Genomic DNA, 21538 nt, shown 5'->3' with positions numbered 1-21538 from the left:
GGCTGGACCCGAGAGGGCCAGGTTGGCCTACGCCCTGGGAATGTCCGAGTCTCAAGTCAAGGTAAGGATAATCTGGATAAACCAGACTTTTCAGAAATACAGCGGAAGCTTTCTTTTTTCTGTCCTATATCATTTTCCCCGTTGTATCCTTCTCATATCATTTATTCAGATTGTCAACACATACACAAATAGGGCAGCAGTGTCAAAGTCCGAACTGACTTTGCTACCTTATTTTTGTGTGTGTTGACAATGTGAATAAAGAATATGAGCTCAATACCCATCCTAACAAACAGGTTAGCGCAACTATCGAGTTCTGTACTGTCACTCCCAGCGATGATATACTATAGGATCCATTTTTTTCTCGCAAGTTTGCCGAAATAATCATCCAAGTTTTGACCATTTTCGGAAGTTTCAGGCAATTCTGCCAAAATGTGGGCACAAATCTCCGCGATTTGTAATAAGTTTCGACGTTCCGCCGACTGACATATTCCTGTACATTTGATTCATGACATAATGGGGCTGACCCTTAAACCTCGCTTTGCTTACGTGGAGTTTCCACTGCCAGAGAAAAATGATAGCCTCGTCCACTTTCTCTCCCTTCTAATGCCACAACACTAATTCCAATCAATAGACGCCTAATTCGGTCGATCGCCTCTCCTTGGCACGGAGTCGCGCGCGCCAGAACGAGCGTGTAGGAGCTGTCGTCTGCTGCAATCACAAATGACGCGAGGGTTACGGGCCTTGCTTTTTGCCTTGCAAATAAGTGCTTGTAGCGTTCATGCAAATGACGGCCAGTGGAAGCGAAGCGTGACAATGACAAATGCGAATGCATTTGTAACGATGCTAGAGTTGTGCTGGGTCGATGCTGCGGACTTGTCCGGCTTTTTGCCTCCTGCCATAGTATTCAAGTATAGTAGTGCTCGACGGAGACATGCTGCAATTTGATTGGACGACACGACTCCAAAGAAAAGACATCATGATGCCAGAGTGGTGAAGATTGTCGCGTCATTGTGTAGGGGAGGGGAGGCGTGTGGTCGTTATGATGCCGACGACGGCATTATTCAAATTTTCGAGTAATATTTCTGCCGACCAATATTTTGTTTTCTATTTTGTTATAGTGTAATACAGTGATAAAGTGATGAAAAATAGACGTTGTCCGCGCCTAAAGAAATTTTTTTTAACCGAAAGAATTCGAAAAAAACCACCAATGCTGTGGTCTTGGAAACTTTCACGCCCTTACGTTTTAATACGCTGCTTTTGAAAATAAACTTAAATGGACCCCCAAAAAAGAATCACGATTAAAGTGTACTCTTCTGGTTAGTTGACAGTTTTGGAGCTTGACTTTTTGCCTTTCAAAAAATAGATCAACAAATTCAGTATACCATATTGAATAAGAGCTTCTGAAACAATCGGCTAAAAGTTGAAAGCATCGTTTCCTGAACTGACCTGTTGACCTAATTGGTTTTAACATGTTTGACCCTGGAAAGTGAAAGGTGAAAATCACCGCGGAACAAGATTTGCAAGAATTGAAATACTGGAAAGCAAAACTTGTGACCAGACTGTTTCGTTTAGTTAGCCACTCCTTGTCAATGTATACAATTGTGAATACGTTAGGGGTTAATCACATTACCTTAATGCGCGATACCCTTCATGCGATGGCTGTCAATGTGAAAGTCGTTTCTGATGAATGAGAGTACTGCTTGGATGTGGGGCAAACCTTTAATTTCAAAATGTGTAAGAATTATTGTTCTTTGGACACTCATTGTGTTTTTGATAAACGCAGAGATGGTCTTAAACAGCGTCGCATTATTAAATTAACTCGTAATTTAAGAAGTAGCATTACATCTTCAGGCAAATATTTCTCACCATGTCATCACAAGCACAAAATAAAAAGACAATGGCAATTGAAATCAGACATATATACATTTTACCCGCATTCGAACAGTTTCTGCAATTAAAGCTGTATCTATCACGAAGGTAAATATTGTCTAAACAGTTTCGTTTGATTGTAATATCTATTAGACAGTTCACAACATGTGAACGATGTTTTGTTTGATCAAATAGCCATATTTAGTATTGTTTTATCGTTCTCCTCTTATTTTATTTCTCTTTGCTCTATATTGTTTTGCTTTGCCTTTAAATTTTGGTCTAAATCGTTTTTAAACTATATTTTGATACTCCCTGTGGCAAAGAAAAAAACTTGAAATTAATGAACTTTTTTTATGAAGCTAATACCCTATGGCAGACAAATACCACACAAGAAATATTTGAGTGGAACGGCAAACGACAAAAACAACGCGGGTTGATTATATTTGTATGTATACGTTTTAGGTTTTTGCCCACTAAGTATTACTTTTAAAGCTCTGAGGGAAAAGTTTTTTTTTAAACATCCAAAAACGCAAAATCAACAAAAAAATAAAAAATAAGAAAGAAACAAAGAAAGAAAGACAGACAAGCAAAAAGGACAAAAGTAACAGAAAAGAAAAAACGCATTTTTGTCCCCAAAATAACTTTCTTGTACATTTGTCGTAAACGAGAAATATAGTTTGGCAGAGAAATAGTAAGCGAGGGATTTATAAAAAGAACACATTGATTTTCTTTCTCTCTTTCTTTCTTTTGAAAATAAGTGAATGAGTAATGGTCGGAAATCCGGATGCACAGCAAACAAAATTGCATTGTCGACGGCTAGTGGTGCAAATCTAGCTAGTGCTATCTCTTTGTTACAGACAAGCACAAAACTTCTTTTCTGCCTTTCAATACCTTATTTAGCACAGATTTTCAAAAGCGCCACGAATACCTTTTTTTTATATGAATCGAACGCTGAAAGCAAACTGACAACTATTCGTGAGCACTGTTGAGATTTTGTTCTGCATGATTATTACAATGTCTTCACCCAATATTATGAGTGGTATGTGTTTGAAAAAAGAGGCTAACTGGCAGAACATTGACGCTTATTCAAATACCTTTTCCTACTCTTACTGGTAATGGGATCCGAACACACCAGGTGGTGTATTGTAACGTAGATAATTTACATACGTCTTTCATCATTCTTGTCGAAAAAAAGATATGACACGGATAGTGCAGATTGATTTTGAAAAAAGGTTGATTTTGAAAAGGGATTTGATTCTTGTACTGACAGGGCAAGCAAATACTTACTCTCTCTGTGTGTGTGTGTCTCTCTCTGTCTCTCTGTCTCTCTGTCTCTGTCTCTGTCTCTCTGTCTCTGTCTCTGTCTCTGTCTCTCTGTCTCTGTCTCTCTGTCTCTGTCTCTCTGTCTCTCTGTCTCTGTCTCTGTCTCTGTCTCTGTCTCTCTCTCTCTCTCTCTCTCTCTCTCTCTCTCTCTCTCTCTCTCTCTCTCTCTCTCTCGAAGAGTCGTTTTGTGACTGTGTCGCAGGGTCTGGATGTCTGTTCGTGAGCAGACAGGAGTAAATCTAGGTGAAAAAGATACGACACGCAGTTTGTATAGCGTCTTGAGTTCAATACCCTCAAAATCCTGAGAGAGAAAAATATCTGGCACAGTTTGGGTGTTTTCATCTCTGACAGAGATCTCTCTTAACTTCTACAAGACGCTTTTGATTTTTGTTGCAATTAAAAAGTACATGTAAAGCAGAGCATTGATACATAAAGACAGTTAGCAGAGAGAGAGAGAGAGAGAGAGAGAGAGAGAGAGAGAGAGAGAGAGAGAGAGAGAGAGAGAGAGAGAGAGAGAGAGAGAGAGAGAGAGAGAGAGAGAGAGAGAGATGATGATGATGGAACTTTATTTTTCAAGGATAGAGGTTTAAGGCGACGCCTTTTCTTACAACCGGTCCTTACTTCTAATACAAATGTCTAATAAAAGATAAACAAGTAAAGCAACATGACAAATAAACAAATTAAACGAGAGAGAGAGAGAGAGAGAGAGAGAGAGAGAGAGAAAGAGAGAGAGAGAGAGAGAGAGAGAGAGAGAGAGAGAGAGAGAGAGAACTCGAAAACTTTATTACCGAGGGATGATATAGCATTAGGTCCATATTATGGTCCTTTCTTACATCTAGTCCCTACTATAATACACACATGAAACGAAGAACAAGAATGAAGAATAAAAAAAGAAATCTAATAAAACACAATCATGTAGAGAAAAGTATAACAAACATTAGTGTGTTTGTGGAAGCATATTATACATTATACTGAGAGAGAGAGAGAGAGAGAGAGAGAGAGAGAGAGAGAGAGAGAGAGAGAGAGGGGGGGGGGAGAGAAAGGGAGAAATAGAGAGGGTGCCGATGGGGGAGGGGGGGGGAGACAGTTGATTTAATTTTGATTGGAATTAAATGTATTGAAACATATACTAATCCTTTGACTGCTCACAACATTATCTTTATCGTTCAAAATAGATTATTTTATTTGCCTGTTTGCTTACATTGTGAACATGTAATTTAATATGAATACCTATTGCGTTTCAATTACAGCATACTTGCCAGATCAATATGATTCTTCTATCATTGCATTGTCTCCAGCTGTGTCTGTTTACCTATATCATACATGTACAATCATGTGTGCTCTAAGCAGATTAATACGATACAGTGCCATTAATCTAAAACCCTTATTTACATACCGATCTACATAGTTATTCACACGCTTCGGCGTTTCAATTCATCCCTGATTACCCCCCCCCCCCCCCCCTCCTGCAGACAGTCTGTTACTCTTATGACATCTGTTGCCAGTGCTATGTGTTGGCCCCCATTCCAATCAATATGGCCGCTCGATTTGTTGAACAATTAACTGCTTTAATATACTTTCCCCGCGCTAGCCGAGTCCAATCAGGCAGACACAAAACGTGACACCGAGACTACCACAGCTACACCAAGACACGGTCTTATCGGGTTTGCCAAATCAACCAACACGCTCCTTTGAGAGCCCCGAATCAGTTTTCGCCCAATGAATTTTGTATTCTCGGTTTGCAATGGCCGGCTTCCTGTGTCTGAATGCCCGGCTTGGCTTTGCAATAAGGCCTGAAAGCGAGAGCGTTACAGCTAAAAAGGAGAATGTGCATAACAACAAAACGGCTCGGAGCCTAAGCTGGTTCCACACTTTTCAACAGATCAATGCTTCGAGTGAACAGCTTTTGACTCCGTGTGTCATTTGCGTTGAATGGTGGCATACGCACGCACGCCCAGATGTGGCGTTTAAACGTCTGTGAAGACTGGATTGAATAATTATGACACTGACGCGCCTTGCAAAAACTTTCGCACGTATATACACACATGTATACAGGCACATATGCGCGTGCACACATATACAAACGCACATGAGTCCTTGACCGTTTCCAGCGATGTTTTATTTTGTGTACTTTGGACCCAGTAATTGTATGTGTTTTTTTGTTGTTGTTCTTTCCAGTCTGAATATATATAATCTGATTTTTCTATGTGTAGTTATTTTGTTTAGTTTTGGGTGTGTATGTTATTTGTTAATATACATAAACTTTTTTTTTTTTTTAGAGTTTTGCACAATATCCGACAGTAATCGTGATAACAAAAGTTAGCTACATGAATATGTTTACTTTATGATGATAAATTAGATGAAAAAAAAATGCTTTGAATTGTAAATTGACATTTCTTTCCGCTTCACAATGAAATAGTATAGGCATCACGCACGCAGAACATTATGTGTATGTGTATCATATCAGGTAGTGAATGGTTCTTTGTTTTCTGACATCTGCTCTCGTGGCGGGTTGCTGAGGCACCCTACTGTGACAATTGCGCTTAGCTCATGCTATCTAATCAGACATCTAATTTGACAAATTAGTTCGTGAACGATACGTTTCATCGGGTCATCTGGATCCGTGATGAATGGTCGTCTGGCAGAACTGGTTTTTCGTCTACATTTGAGTTTCTTCTAACAGACTACAGGCAGAAACTACAAGTCTGTCAGAACTTTTATTACAAAAATTGTCAAAGCAAGTAACTTTGTGTTTGTTCAATTTGTGTGTGTGACTACTCTTGAGTTTATTCTCATAGACAGATGCAAACTAAAGTTTCGTCACAAATAAAGTAATTGAAAAAAAGCAAGTTACCTGTTTTGAAAGTTTCAGATGATATAAATCGTGGGTTTTTTTTCTCTATTTATTTTTGTTGTCTATAGTTTAATATGGTTGAAATGGAAATACACTTACTGACAGACTTTTTTTCTCTCTCTATTTAATTTCGTTGGTTTGTTTGTTTGTTTGTTTGTTTGTTTTTGTGTTTTTTTGTTTTTGTTTTTTGTTTTCTCTCTCCTTCCTTCTGTCCTTCTTCAACTTCGGCAGTTTTCCAAGTCAACAGTTAGTCCTTTGTACACGTTATTTCTGTTTATTTATTTTGGTTATGTCTGTGGCTTTGACTTATTCCTGTAGACTCCCTGTGGAGCATAGGGCCGCAAGTTATGTCTGTACTGTTTATATATCAATTTATGGATGTATGTATGTATGTATTTATCTATCTATTTAATTATTTTACTTTTATCCATTTATCTTTGTATCCTCGTATGTTTTAATCTATTTATTCGCTTATCTATTAATTCACTTATTTATTGATAAATGTATCTATATATTTTATTTTTATTTTTTTTATTTAGTAGACATTTACAACATTTTATTTATGTAGGAATGACTACGTAGGTGGGTTTTTTCTTCTTCATTCTTCACATGACTTGTTAGTCTATATTATGTCAGTCCTCGAAAGAAAGATCTCTTCTCACCTCCTTCATCTTTCCACCAGACACAAACCGAATGTCGTCTCACCAGGGAGCGGTCATTATGCACCATTTGTTGTAATCGCCCCCCAGTGTCCAGTGCCTTATCACATTTTGCCAAAGAGTGCAATGACTGCTCCCTTGTTCGCGCTGCACGCCCTCTGCGCGCGCCCCCAGTACGGTACGGAAGCCCGAAAGTGCCAAAAGTGACGAAAGTCGGAAAAGGATGGTCTTGTTGTAATATGCGTGGCAGATGATTTGTCGGACATTCACTAATGATTGCTGATTAGAGAGACGGTGTAAATGAGAAGGGAATGAAGGGAATGGGAAGGGGGGGGGGGGGGGGGGTTGGAGGGCGGAGAGGGACCGAGAAGCCGGAGTGGTAGGGTGCATGCCGCGAGAGGGGGTGGAGTTGGGGCGGGGGGAGGCGGAAGCGGGGCATGAATTTGCGAACAGTGATCCCTCCCTTTGTTCGTGGTTCGTGTCAAGATTTTCTTGATTGCTTTCAGAATGATGAGTGCAGTTGTAATGCACCATGACTCTCTAGTGACAGAATCGCGACGTTAGAGAAGCAACCCAATTTGGAACGGTGTTGAATTGTCGTTTTTTACACCCCCGGTATAGGGGTGTGTATAGGTTTCGCTCGATGTGTTTGTTTGTTTGTTTGGGTGTGTGTTTGTGTTCGCATATAGATCTCAAGAATGAACGGACCGATCGTCACCAAACTTGGTGAACAGGTTCTATACATTCCTGAGACGGTCCTTACAAAAATTGGGACCAGTCAAACACACGGTTAGGGAGTTATTGGTGGATTAAGATTCTACAAGGACTTATAGCGGGACATATTAATGGTCAAAGGGAAATAACCTTCTCAGTTGGTGGCAGTGAGAATGGTTATTTCCCTTTGACCAACGGGGGTGTTTTTCCTACCTCGGAGGAATTTCTTGTTTGTACAAGTGTACGGCAGAATTGCAGAAATGTAAACCCCTAGTATAAATGGATTAGTTTCTGAACAAATGAATAAAGAGAACATAACTTGTGTTTTAAATCCTAGCATATATAACCACGTCATGTCCCAAATAGACGCTAGTTCTGGGGACAGAAATATTAATATTTAGCTTAGCAGTGTTTTAAATGCCAACGTCTTCGCTTTCTGCATATTTAAAATTTTAATTGTACACGTATGTTTTTTTTTCTTCTAACCAATCCGCTCTTGTATAAACTATGATAAATCAGAATTTTTGTTAAAGAAAAGTATTCAAATAATTAAAAGGACAGTAAACTTTAACCAAGCAATACAAGACAGCAAAGCAAGTATTCAAATAATTAAAAGGACAGTAAACTTTAACCAAGCAATACAAGACAGAAAAGCAAGTATTCAAATAATTAAAAGGACAGTAAACTTTAACCAAGCAATACAAGACAGCAAAGCAAGTATTCAAATAATTAAAAGGACAGTAAACTTTAACCAAGCAATACAAGACAGAAAAGCAAGTATTCAAATAATTAAAAGGACAGTAAACTTTAACCAAGCAATACAAGACAGCAAAGCAAGTATTCAAATAATTAAAAGGACAGTAAACTTTAACCAAGCAATACAAGACAGCAAAGCAAACAAATAAAACAAAGCAAATTGATATAAAAGACAAAACGTCAAGCACCGAATCAAAAGTCAGGGCTTTTTATTTTCAGATTTGTATACGGCACCAAACCGTTACTTTCTTTACTTTATTTGGTGTTTAACGTCGTTTTCAACCACGAAGGTTATATCGCGACTGCCCAAACCGTTAGAAACCGTAGAAACTACAGCAAAGTGTGTTCTCATAATATAGGAAATGTATTAAAAAAATTTTTTTTTTTTTAAAGCGCAGTGCACATTAAACAAACAAAACAGGAGGAAAGGCAGGCAACAAACATGGCAAATTGATCTAAGGACAAAACCACAAGCAGCTTATCCAGAGTGGGGGCTTTTAAATTTCAGTTTGGTAGACGCCTCTAGTCTGTTGCCACAGCCGACAACGGGTTTTCCAGACTGAAAATCTCCACCCGGCGCAATTTTAAGTAACAAAACGTGAGAAATCTTGGAAACTAGCCTCAGCTTTGAAGTGTCGGTTTTTAGGCCCGAGTAAATTATTGGGTTTCCGTGTCGGCTTTTCGAGAAAAGGTTGAATTTGATTGGATAATATTTCTCCTTGTGACCCCTTTTCAAGTGGGGTTAGCTCCCCTCTCGACAATCGCTGGAAAAATCGTGCCTGTATGTGACACTGGCATATGCGTTATAGAATATAAAACATGTTGTATTGTTGGAGATAGTTTTGAACTGCTAAGTATAAAAAGATATGTTTCTATTCCTTTGATAGTGTAATTATGCAACTTGTATTTTATTTATCTTTTACATTTAGGCATAGTTGTTTGTTTGTTTGTATGTTTGTTTGTTTGTTTGTTTGTTTGTGGGGTTTTAGCGATACTGTCAGGTTCTAAATGACAGCTCCACGCCCCGTAAACATGTAACGCGTTGCACTGCTTTAAAGGAAAGGTCCGGATGGCATTTTAATTTTACGCCTTCACAGTGTTATTTTCCCCCTTCTTTCTTCCTTCCTTTCTTCCTTTCTTTCTATCTTCCTTTCTTTCTTTGTTTTCTTTCTTTTTTTGTTTCTTTTTTCTTCTTTTTACATTTAGTCAAGTTTTGACTAAATGTTTTAACATAGAGGGGGAATCGAAACGAGTGTCGTGGTGTATGTGTGTATGTGTGTCTGTGTGTGTGTCTGTGTGTAGAGCGATTCAGAGTAAACTACTGGACCGATCTTTATGACATTTTACATGAGAGTTCCTGGGCATGATATCCCCAGAAGTTTTCTTCATTTTTTCGATAAATGTCTTTGATGACGTCATATATGTATACGGTCTTGCGAAAAAAATGCAGTGCGTTCAGTTTCATTCTGTGAGTTCGCCCGAGCTTGACTAAATGTTGTATTTTCGCCTTACGCGACTTGTTTTTCTTCCTTTCGTTCGTCTTTTTTTCTGTCTTTGTGACTGTTTCCTTTCTTCCTCTAAATCTTCTTCTCTCTTTCATTGCCGAACATCCGACAGCATCTCGAATTACTCCACATTTCTTATTTTTAATTAAACCGAACATTTGCTCTGCCTCGATCACAGTCACTTGAAGAAAATTCTCTCCGGGTTAATTACGCTAAGACTAAAATGATTGCGTCTTCTACACACAGTACCTAAACCATTCATGCAATGCACCTATATAAAGAGGGACATAACAGTACACGCTTTGGACACGAACGGTAGTTAACTGCGTTGAAAACAGGCCTCCGAACAGGTTTCCCTGAAATAACGCACGTAGATGAGTGTGAAACAATAAAACAGCCAGATTTGTCACGCTTACGCCTTTCATGTGCATCAAAAGCCCACCCACGCGTACCAGTTTAAAAGACATCAAGTAAAGGAGAGAGAGAGAGAGAGAGAGAGAGAGAGAGAGAGAGAGAGAGAGAGAGTGTGTATGTGTGAGATAGAGGCAGGCGGACAGACATAGAAAGAGGGTGATGGGGTGAGACAGTCAGACACAGTTAGAGGCAGAGACAAACACGGAGAAAGAGAGAGAGGAGAGATCAAATAAAATCAAATCAAATTTTATTTTTTCAAATAAAATCAGAGAGAGAGAGAGAGAGAGAGAGAGACAGACAGACAGACAGACAGACAGACAGACAGACAGACAGACAGACAGACAGACAGACAGACAGACAGATATATATAGAGAGACAAAGAGATAAAGAGATATCTGTCATCATAACACATTCAAAAAATCAAAACAGTGAGACATCACGCCGCAAAGAGTAACGTTACAGGATGACTGTGCACAAACAATATTGCACGCCGATCACTTCATTGAACAGATTTGTGGCGTGTAATCAGGACACCCCGCACCTTGTCAAACCTTGGCAAGACGTGTCAACACACTATAGTGGTCATATCACTGCTCCGGCTTCGAGTTGTTCATCAGTTGCTGTCAACACTGTGCTGTTTATATGAACGTCTTGCATGCTACTTTTTTCTATCCTAATTTTAATGAAAACATTCTAGGCGAACGACAAGAAGAGAAAGATGAAAAAATTCTGATTTTGTTCTAAAAGTAGTTTCCCCCCCCCCCCCCCCCCCCAAATTGTTTTTTTTTTATAAAAAGACACACATGTACATGCAGTGAGTGAAAAGCAGACATCCATGTGAACACCGCGTTAGGGCTCTTGCAAGGACCCTCTGCATGTGTGTTTCGCCAATAGAAAGATTGCTCCGGTCTTTATGATTCCTGCACGGCGTGTGATGTGTACAGAGAAGTTGAACGACTCACCGAAGCGGCGGCGGCTTTGACGAGTAGGGGCAAATTCGATGAAGCGAGGTTCACGACTCAATGAGGAGAGGAGCAAAATCGATTGTTAGGGTGGTGGGTGCTGGTGCGTGCGTGTGACTGTGTGTTGTGTCGGTGAGTTATGGTCTGTCTCTCTGCACACACAGCGCGCGGTTTATCTTCCAGCACCCCTAGTGTTTTATCACTACGGATTGCACGTGCATTGAGATGTTCTGAACAAACTGCCGTATTAATTGATTGATTTATTTGTGATTTTATATCACTCGCGGCTTTCTTTACTGATGTATAGTTCCTGCACAAGATATGCACACTTTGATGTATTTATTTATTTGTTCTCTTCTATCTGTGTGTGTGTGTGTGTGTGTGTGTGTGTGTGTGTGTGTGTGTGTGTGTGTGTGTGTGTGTGTGTGTGTGTGTGTTGGGGGGTGTCGCAGAAAGTTTTATCCATCCTCATTTAGAATTTATATTCTTTATTTTAAGACCTGCATGGACATACGGAAAACCCATATCCAATCAAGATTGACCATGCTTGCTTTTTATAAGAACACTTTACAATTAATATTGCTGTTTTCTGTGCCACTCTGGAAGACGATAAAAAAGGGACTTGGCACTATTTTTTTTTTTTTAATTAGGAACACTTAAAATGTTGGGTTTCTGTGTTTATTGGTCTGACAGGGGGTATAGAGAGATCTTTTCGTTTACATTTCTATCAGAAACTTTCTCTTCATTTTACAAACTTGATTTTTTTCCCTCTCGTAGTTTATATAATCAGCAACAATGCAGCCGAAACAGAAATTCCAAGCGTGAAATATTCACCTCAAATGTATCCATAATTCAGGATGAGTGTATTGTTGGCCGACAGTGACACTAGCATCTCACTGTCACAGGGCCCAGTTCGCAGTCTGGGTCGCTCTAATGACTTTCCTATCGATTCTCCGTTTCACGTGCCTTTGTGTTCACACGCAGTTTGCGTTTTATTCACTCGCTTCGGCCCTCATTCATTCATTCAACCGTCGGTTCGTTGGTTTGTTCGTTCGTTAATTTCGTGTTTTTTTGTGTGTTGTTGTTGTTGTCTTTTCTATTTTTTTTAACTGATCCACTCGTTTGTTTGTACATAATTATGTTCATTTCTTAATTCGTGTTCACCATCCATGCATAGTTTTCTTTTTATTTGTTTGTAAGGCCTAAAAAACAAAACAGGTGTGGTTACGGTAACCCGACCTACCCTATTTTTAGGGGCCGACCCTATAACTTTTTATTACATTTGTCCAAAAAAAAGAAAACGCGTGCAGAAAACGCAATGAAAGCGAAAGCGCCCGAGTCGCACACTTATTTCCCTGTCAAGTAGGTTTAATTTGTACACATTAGAAAAAAGTTTTTAAAAAAAAAAGTGATTGCCAACCTTCCTACCCTATTTTTTTGGGCTATGTTACCGTAACTACACCTATTTTTTTTTGGGGGGGGGGGCCTAAACCGCGGCTGCTCTTTGTTTGTTTGCTCTCTATTCCATTTGGAGTTTCGTTTTTTTGTACCTGCTTGTTTTTTTTTTCTCAATTATTTTTTGCTTTTTCGCTCAATTTGTCACTGTCTTGGTGTTCATTTAGCTTCGTGATCAAACACCTCATAATGTTATCTAAGATTTGAACAGAAAATTACCGTTCGTGACAAATATTCCATGAGAGGAATGTTATTCTCTGTTCATGCTTACACACATGTCACGAACTCGAAAAACAAATTAGTACGATACGGGTACGAGCAGTTCAACAGCTTTTATACTCCGCCTACATTCCACTTGATAAAGCGGTATCATAGCCAGTGCAAGATTAATTGGTTGCAAAACACGACCCGCACGCAACGCGGTCGTGTTCAAAAGCGGTATGCATTAAAGCGTTTTTATGCATGTGCAGCTTCGTATAAACGACCTAAACAGACAGACATAATGAAATGAGTTCAATCAATAAATATTAACAGTTTCTAATAAAAATTAATTCAATCAATAAATATTAACAGCTTCTATATATATATATATTCATCATCATCATCATGTATGCCTTTGACCCCGTCCGGGGCACAGGCCGCCGACAAGAGCTCGCCAGGCACTCCGATCCTGGGCCAATCTCTCCAGTTGTCTCCAGGTGTAGCCGATGTGTTTCACCTCTGCCTCCAAGTCACGACGCCAGGTGTTTCTCGGCCGGCCTCGTCTCCTCTTGCCCTGCGGGTTCCATGTGAGGGCCTGTCGCGTGATGCTGGTTGTCGTCTTGCGGAGTGTGTGGCCAATCCACCGGAAGCGTCTTTGCAGAATGTCCTGTTCTACGGATAACTGTTTTGTTCGCTGCCAAAGGTCTTTGTTGCTGATGGTGTCAGGCCAGCGAATTCGGAGGATTCTTCTGAGGCAGGTGTTAATGAAGGTCTGGATTTTTCTTGTGATGGCAACTGTAGTTCTCCAGGTTTCGGCTCCATACAGCAAGACTGACTTCACTGTGGTGTTGAAAATCCTGAGCTTGGTGTTGATGCTCAGGTCTGCTGATGCCCATACGTTCTTCAGTTGAAGGAAAGCTGCTCTTGCTTTGCCAATCCGGACTCTAACATCAACGTCCGTGCCACCCTGCTTGTCGACAATGCTTCCGAGATAGGTGAAATTGTCTACCTCTTGCAATGCTTCACCATCCAGCGTGATGGGGGTCGTGTTGGCTGTTGCGTTGGTCCTAAGGACCTTGCTCTTCCCCTTGTGGATGTTGAGGCCAAATCGAGCGGAGTTGTTGGCCACAGTGCTGGTCTTCTCCTGCATTTGTTGTTGGGTATGGGAAAGAAGGGCCACGTCATCTGCAAAGTCCAGGTCATCCAACTGTGTCCAGAGTGTCCACTGGATTCCGTTCCGCTTCTGGGCTGTGGATGCCTTCATCACCCAGTCAATCACAAGTAGGAACAGGAAAGGCGATAGTAGACATACTTGTCTCACGCCTGTTCTCACTTGGAAGGCATCTGTTAGTTGACAGCCGTGGACTACTCTGCAGGTCAAACCCTCGTATGAGTTCCTGATGATGTTGGTGATCTTTTTCCGGCACTCCATGATGTCTCAGCAGTTTCCAGAGGCTTTGTCGGTCAACGCTGTCAAACGCTTTCCTTGTATCTCGTGTTGACGTTTTTGTAACGAGTACTTTTTTCCCATGGATGAGTTGTTAGCCCTTCGCACAACCCCCAACCTGGAGGGCCAGGGTGTATACTTTAGTCTGGCCCCATTCACCTCAGACCTGTCCGGCGTGGTTACAGCTGCCAGGAGCACTATGAAGGCTCAGGCCGGCGTAGCTCTTTGGATCATCAGGGAACGCAAGCTGCTACGCCACGGCAAGGCATATACACCAGTAGCAGATATATATAACTGTTAATACTTATTGATTGAACTAATTTGGTTTCTTTGGATGATAGGGTTTCCCAGAAATGTGTTTTTAACTGTCAGCGAGACTATTTGATTTATTTGTTTATTCATTAAGGTTTATTTATTTTGTTTTATCGCAAATAGTCCATTTAGACGGAGATTCTCTCGTTCGTTTGTTCGATTTCTGCTCCTTTTTTCAAATGTGTTATGTCCTGTGCCGTCCTGTCAAGAAAAAACAATTTCATTTCTTCTTTCCTCTTTCTTTTTCTTTTTTCTTAAAACGTACTCCATTTATTGTTCACACTAAGGTAAATATTAAATAACACTGAATATTAAAAAACAAAACAAAAAAACAACAACACTTTGGTCGTAACTAACAAACAAATCACTTTTTTTTACTTCAAGCAGCTATACAATACATAGGCTTATATTCAAAAACGCTGCAATTCACCTTTCTCTGGCGCCGATTTCAATTTTTTTTCCCCATTTGTTTTTGTCGTGTGTAGAATAAGAACACTCACAAGCCGAGAAAATGAGCCACTCCAGTCGCCCATATCTCAGCAATGTCCACACTTGAAGCACACTTCTAGCCCTCCTTTCGCGTCAACGGACGACTTTAAGCGGCCATGTCAAGTAGCATGAAAGCCCAGAGTAAAGCGCACTGCAATAAATTGTACTGTTTCTACGTGTTTGCTTGGGGAAGAGTTTGCAACAGTTGTGGTGAAATGGTGGTCGTGCAATATGATTATGCCTGTATGCCTGTATCTTATTCTCTCTTTTTACATTTAGTAAAAGTCAAGTTTTGACTGAATGTTTTAACACAGAGGGGGAATCGAGACGAGGGTCGTGGTGTATGTGTGTGTATGTGTGTGTGTGTGTGTGTGTGTGTGTGTGTGTGTGTGTGTGTGTGTGTGTGTGTCTGTCTGTCTGTCTGTCTGGGCGTGTGTGTGTGTAGAGCGATTCAGAGAAAACTACTGGACCGATCTTTATGAAATTTTACATGAGAGTTCCTGGGTTTGATATCCCCAGGCTACCGCGCTGAACCGGCTCGTCACTTTCACTGCCTTTTGCACAAGCGGCGGACTACGGTCATTGTGAAAAAATGCAGTGCGTTCAGTTTCATTCTGTGAGTTCCACAGCTTGACTGAATGTAGTAATTTCGCCTTACGCGACTTGTTTTCTTCTGTTTTTATATTTAGTCAAGTTTTGACTAAATATTTTAACATCGAGGGGGAATCGAAACGAGGGTCGTGGTGTATGTGTGTGTGTGTGTGCGTGTGTGCGTGTGTGTGTGTGTGTAGAGCGATTCAGACTAAACTACTGGACCGATCTTTATGAAATTTGACATGAGAGTTCCTGGGTATGAAATCCCCATACGTTTTTTTCATTTTTTTGATAAATGTCTTTGATGACGTCATATCCGGCTTTTCGTGAAAGTTGAGGCGGCACTGTCACGCCCTCACTTTTCAACCAAATTGGTTGAAATTTTGGTCAAGTAATCTTCGACGAAGCCCGGGGTTCGGTATTGCATTTCAGCTTGGTGGCTTAAAAATTAATTAATGACTTTGGTCATTAAAAATCGGAAAATTGTAAAAAAAAATAAAAATTTATAAAACGATCCAAATTTACGTTTATCTTATTCTCCATCATTTGCTGATTCCAAAAACATATAAATATGTTATATTCGGATTAAAAACAAGCTCTGAAAATTAAATATATAAAAATTATTATCAAAATTAAATTGTCCAAATCAATTTAAAAACACTTTCATCTTATTCCTTGTCGGTTCCTGATTCCAAAAACATATAGATATGATATGTTTGGATTAAAAACACGCTCAGAAAGTTAAAACAAAGAGAGGTACAGAAAAGCGTGCTATCCTTCTTAGCGCAACTACTACCCCGCTCTTCTTGTCAATTTCACTGCCTTTGCCATGAGCGGTGGACTGACGATGCTACGAGCATACGGTCTTGCTGAAAAATGGCAGCTACTTGACTAAATATTGTATTTTCGCCTTACGCGACTTGTTATTTAATGCGGTGATATTGAGTTTGTATATAAACGAAAAGTTGGTACGTTATATAGTTATCATCATTAATATCATTGTTTTCGAGGCTTTTTTGTTTCGGTTGTGGTGGGGTTTTTTCCGACAAAATGTATCAGATCTCAAATACAAGACTGCTTTTGAAATATAACAACTCAGAAAGAGAGCAGATAACCTAATTTGTGAGATTTATTTGACGGGCCTTTTGGGCCATCAAAGGCGACCACACACACACACACACACACACACACACACACACACACACACACTCACACACACATGCACACACACACTCACACACACACTCACACACACATACACATGCACGCACGCACACACACACACACACACACACACACACACACACACACAGTCACACACACACACGCGCGCGCGCACAAATAGAGTTACAGCCGGGGAACTCACCAGAGCGTACGCCATGTTGACACATCGGCAGAGAACTCTGGATAATGTAGCAGCTGCACGTGATCGGTACACACATTACCTGTGAGTGATGTCCCCTGATCGAACCCCCTAACACCCTGTATTCGTGTTTATGAGCGGTGGGGGAATGGGGATAGTTTGTTTTCTGGCTTTCCTGCTCGGGCCTTTATGCCAAAGAGAATGTTCGATACGTTGCAAATCGTTGGTCACATTCTCTACGTTTTGTGTGTGTGTGTGTGTTGTTGTTGTTGTTGTTGTTGTTGTTGTTGTTGTTGTTGTTGTTGTTGTTGTTGTTGTTGTTGTTGTTGTTTTTGATTTATTTTACTGAGAAGAGAAATGTAGCCATCGGATGAGGTTGGCGGTTGTTTTCCGTCACAACGTTGGAACTGCTTGTTTAAGACCTCCAATAATGTAAAAAAAATAAAAAAATATCACAGAGGAAGTTTTTCAATAGAAAATTAGGTTTACAGACTTTATCCAAAAAAAACAGCACTGTGGAGATCAATTTTCAGAACTTAATGAAAAAACATGGCAAACCAAGGTCCTTTTTAGGCGAAAGTCTTCAACACGAAGCGCTTTGAAATGGGGCTCACTGTGATCAAATATTTCACGGAGAAATTACCACATCAATGTGGTTGATGCAGTTAATGCACGCTGAGAAACAACAAGAAACACTTCCACGCACACCCACTTCAGGCAGCTGCAGATACACTTAAACTTTCAGCTACAAATCAAACATATGTTCTTGCACAAAGCATAATAAGCTTTAACTTTCGGCTACAAACCAAACATCTGTACTAGCACAAAGCATAATAAGCTTTAACTTTCAGCTACAAATCGAACATCTGTACTTGCACAAAGCATAATAAGCTTTAACTGTCAACTACAAATCGAACATCTGTACTCGCACAAAGCATAATAAGCTTTAACTTTCAGCTACAAATCGAACATCTGTACTTGCACAAAGCATGATAAGCTTTAACTTTCAGCTACAAATCGAACATCTGTACTTGCACAAAGCATGATAAGCTTTAACTGTCAGCTACAAATCAAACATCTGCACTTGCACAAAGCATGACAAGCTTTAACTTTCAGCTACAAACCAAACATCTGTACTTGCACAAACCAGTGATCTTTTGGCAGAAGAGTGTACGAAAACAGAAAGCAGTAAATTGCTCAAACCAAGCTTTTTTTTCTGTTAAAGCAAGATTGACCTGCTTGTACGAATACTCTTTCAACAAACTTTTTCTCTTTTTTCCTTTTATTCGGGGGTCAGGGAGGGAGTACGTTTCAAGATGGCAGGAAGAAAAAAAGAAGCTTGGGAGACACAAAGTCTGGTGAAAGATAGCCGCAGCGACGGTGTTTGTTTGGCCACGCATGTCTCGCGCGAGACAGAAGAGAAAATCGCTTCCAGAGGGCGACTTGTCCTGTGGTGTTGGCAGAGGCTCAGGGAAACGTCCAACTGTAGTTGAAATCATGACTTCATCAATGAAGAAAAAATAAAAAGACAAATGATCGAATATAACAACCTCGCGAATTTTTTTTTTAGATCTGCAGCTGCCTTGTGCATAGCATACCCAGGTTAAAGGTCGGCATGCTGTTTTTTTGTGGGTTTTGTTTTAAACTATGAACTAACGACTCCAGCAACTTTGAATTATGTCACAAAGATTGTGGACGTGTCGTGCGAAGATAGTTATCTCTCATTTTTCGTATACTTGTGCTTGGCCCTGTTCTCCGACCCCTAATGAAGAGGATAAGCCTCGCCACAATGGAATCCTCTCTCTCTCCCTCTCGCTCTCTCTCTCTCTCTCTCTCTCTCTCTCTCTCTCTCTCACTCTCTCTTTCTCTCTCTCACTTGCGCGCTCTCTCCCCCCCCCACCCCTTGGGCGGGGACGTAGCTCAGTTGGTAGCGCGCTGGCTTTGTAGCCAGTTGGTCGCTATCAGCGTGGGTTCGATCCCCACGTTCGGCGAGAGATTTATTTCTCGGAGTCACCTTTGTGCAGACTCTCTTCGGTGTCCGAACACCCCCGTGTGCACACATGCGCACGAAAAAGATCCCACGTTCACAGCGAAAGTCTCAGGGCTTGGAAAACACGAAGACACGCATGCATCATCTCTCGTCTCCGATTATCATGATCGTATTTCGATACTTTGAAGAGACAAACCCAATGCTGGTGTGTCGAAGAAGACAGCCACAGCGGGCTTGTTCGAATCAAAGTATCACACCATATCTTCAACGTATTATCAATACCTGTCCCAATATAGACCAGTTGGTCTAAGAGGACGTTAAACCCTAAGTCTTCCCCCTCCCCTCCCCCTCTCCTCCTGTGTCCTCTCCCTCCCCAATCCCTCCTTCCCTCCCGCACCGCCTTTCTTTCCGACCGCGTGTTCCCAGAGCAGAACAGCATCGCCGCAGCTCGTCTCCCATTGGTCAGGGATTAAAAGCCCGGATCGATACAGGCTGACAGGCACTGTCATATCGCGACGTCGCCGACACAAAACAAATTGCGCTGGGTTTTAGGAGCTGTGGGGGCCTCCTGGGACCGCTTCGCCACTCACAGAGAGCGCGGGATAATGGGGTGGGTTTGGATACCATCTCACTAACGACAGTTTTGTTTCCTAATCCGCGGAGGCCTTTTCTACCCCCCCCCAACCCCCCTTTTTTTTCTTCTTCTTCTTTTTTTCTTTTTTTTTCTTCTTTTTCTTTCAGGGCTTTGGCGGCGCGGGATATCTGGATAAATTTCGACTGATCTTTTGACTGTTAAGGGAGGGTGGGGGGGGGACAAAAGCAGCCTCATTCGACTGTTCGTTCCAAGCTGTTGGCGCCCCATGCAACATTAGCATGAAGTCACGTGCACCCCTCGCGCACACCGTCGCGCGCATACGTGCGCAAGCCGCTTGAAACAATGGGCATGCGCGAAACGTCGTTAGCTGCGAGCTGATCCGGGTGCGCAGGCCAGAAAGGCATTGAGGGGGAAAATTTATTTCCCTGGACGAGTGCTTCGGTGCAGGGAAAAGCTCAATTCGTCTAGTCAGTCCGCCTCGCCCGAGCGTCTTTTCGTGCCAATGCGCTCCCTCTCTCTCCTCCGCGCATCCAATTCTTGTTAATGAAATTTTATACCCCGTTTATATTAATTTCATTCTCTCGGTGATAAAGTTCGATTCCGGCCGACTTCTTCAACCCCTTTCATGGCGCATTGGCCAGAAATTGACACCCGGACGACGCATGAGCGGGCACGCGCAGCGCACGAGCTGTCACTCTCTGGGATTGGTCGCCCGACGCTGGCCGGGAAGTGACGATCTCACACGAGCCTCACGCTCGGCTCCCCTCGGTGACAACTCGGCGTTTGTTGGGCGGCGGGGCCCCGTGCAAATGTAACCTTGTTAGACCTACGAGCTGCTCTTGAAACAGAAATCAGGCTGGGCGGATGCCGAAATAATGGCATCACTTTAGCCCGCCCTGTGAGAAAGGCACCGCGGAACGAGGTTTTGATTGGTATTCCTTCGATCTGTGGTTGTCTCAGTTATGGGGTGGGGGGGGGGGGGGGGGGGGGGGCACCGCGGCTCTATCAGTTCTAAGCGAGATTTGCCGTAGCTAATGTGGGCGCAGTTTAATGTCACAAAACCAATGGTTGTTCGCTATAAAACCGCATGCAGATTTCTATCAATGATTGTGCGAGCCTGTATTGGTTTTCTATGCTCTGTGGCTCCACTCTCCATTTGCCTTCACTCCATCTGGCTCTTTTGCTATTCAAATGCTTTCCTTGCCACGGGCTGACATTTACAGCGTAGGGGCCTGTCGTGTTGGCGTCATTGCGTGACCACCTGCTTATCCTTATTCAAATGAAACGCAAAGAAGGAGAAGAAACCCCCCCCCCCCCACCCCCTCCTCCCCCTCCTTTTTCTTGGAAAGATCCATGAGGATAATTCCAAGAAAACGTTCGTATCTCTCTCTCTCTCTCTCTCTCTCTCTCTCTCTCTCTCTCTCTCTCTCTCTCTCTCTCTCTCTCCATCTCTCTTTCTCTCTCTCTCTCTTCTTTTTCTTCTTCTTCCACTGTCGCACACAAAGCTTGTAAAATATAGGTTGCACGTGCATATTAGTCCCTGGATGTTAGGTTATGTGTATTACCTCTTCACACAAGTAACACAGTTCAGTAATATTCCTGTGCTCGGTCAAAACCTCACGCACGATTGTAAGGCTGTGCAGTGGTTTTCACACCTTCAGGATATACCGCACCAGAATTCACCTCGTCTTTAAACGTGACTGCACCTAGCTATGCTATGCTAACTTAATATTTCTACAGCGTCTATTTGGGACATGACGTGGTTATATGCTAGGTGCTGCATCTAGCACAACCCGTATTGTGTTGTAGTCTGATTGTGTCTATCTGGTAGGCCCAGGGCTGGGGTTACCAACCGCAGACATCTTTCCTCACAAGCCCCTCGCACGGGGAGTCTCATCTCCCAGTCGGGGCTGCAAAACGCGCTGGGAAAACAACTCGCCCTTGCAAGGATACGCTCCTCGATGGTATCTGGGATCGGAAAATTGAGAAAGCACATTTCTATGAACGATAACTTCATTGGAAGCTCTTTTCGCCGG

The 21538-nt window shown here is 41.7% G+C and overlaps 1 long non-coding RNA gene across 1 annotated transcript in view; it reads left to right on the top strand.

Annotated features, from left to right (window-relative positions):
* The first annotated feature begins 2 nt into the window (after positions 1–2).
* Positions 3–21538, top strand: part of LOC138973939 (uncharacterized) — a 37095-nt gene continuing 15559 nt past the window's right edge. Inside the window, exon 1 of the long non-coding RNA XR_011458226.1 lies at positions 3–61. This is a non-coding gene — a long non-coding RNA (uncharacterized lncRNA). The remainder of the gene's footprint in view (positions 62–21538) is intronic.

Source organism: Littorina saxatilis, linkage group LG8, assembly GCF_037325665.1.
Source record: "Littorina saxatilis isolate snail1 linkage group LG8, US_GU_Lsax_2.0, whole genome shotgun sequence".
NCBI classification, from domain to species: Eukaryota; Metazoa; Mollusca; class Gastropoda; order Littorinimorpha; family Littorinidae; genus Littorina; species Littorina saxatilis.
Note: the sequence above shows the minus strand (reverse complement) of the source record. Positions and strands in the feature narration are given on the sequence as shown.